Raw genomic sequence first — 1060 nt, forward strand, 5'->3', positions numbered from 1 at the left:
TCGTGTATCTTTGCGCGAAATTCAAAACAAACAAACAAACAAGCCCACTAGATTCTAGGCTGAACCTCTCGTTATCTTTAAATTTTCCTAGCTTCAATAATCTAAGACTGTGGTTAATTTTTGTAGTACTTTATATTCTGTTTTGGTCGTATAATTATAGGATTAGTATTGGTATATTGAGAGAGCAGAGAATGACTTTTAGAAATATCTTTGATTCAAAGAATTTTAGCTGTAAATAAGGAATAACACATGCCTAAAATAAGAAAAGATATAAAAACGTAATCATTCGTGTCTGATGGCTAATTTAAATGTTAAAGATGTTGTTGTTGTTTTCTTAGTGCAAAACTACACAATTGGTTAACTGTATTCTATCCTCAGTGGACAATAGAGCCCAAAATTTTAGTGTTGCAAGTCTATAAGTTTACCGCTGACCAACAGTGTGGCATATTTTAAAGAAAACGCTGTCTTATCAATTTTTTTTTAAAGATGTAGCGGTACTTGTTTATATTTTTTCACTTAACTCTGTAACTTCGTGTGAAATATTCGATATATTCAACCCATCTTCATAAATGTATATAAGTATTTCATAATATTCATGAAAATTATATGGCTAATAATATATAAAATTTAGAGGTATTAACACAATTACCCCTAGTGGCACAGCGGAATGTCTGCGGACTTACAACGCTAAAAACCGGGTTTCGATACCCGTGGTGGGCAGAGCACAGATAGCCCTTGTGTAGCTTTGTGCATAATTAAAAACAAACAATTAACACAATTAAATTTATAAAAGAGACAGATATTAAATATATTTTTAAGATAATTTAGGTTGATATTTTGAAATATAAAAATTTTGTGTAATTTCTTCTCTAGTGTTTAAGAATAACAAGAAATGACATAGACAATTAAGGCAAAAACTTTAAATTCACACAGAAATATACATTTTATGATCCGTCATGGTTTTATCAAGTTTTTAACGAGCAAATGCGAGAGTTAATAGTGAGTTTGTTTTGGAATTTCGCGCAAAGCTACACGAGGGCTACCTGCGCTAGCCGTCCCT

This window comes from Limulus polyphemus, unplaced genomic scaffold, assembly GCF_000517525.1.
Source record: "Limulus polyphemus unplaced genomic scaffold, Limulus_polyphemus-2.1.2 Scaffold860, whole genome shotgun sequence".
In the NCBI taxonomy this organism is placed as follows: Eukaryota; Metazoa; Arthropoda; class Merostomata; order Xiphosura; family Limulidae; genus Limulus; species Limulus polyphemus.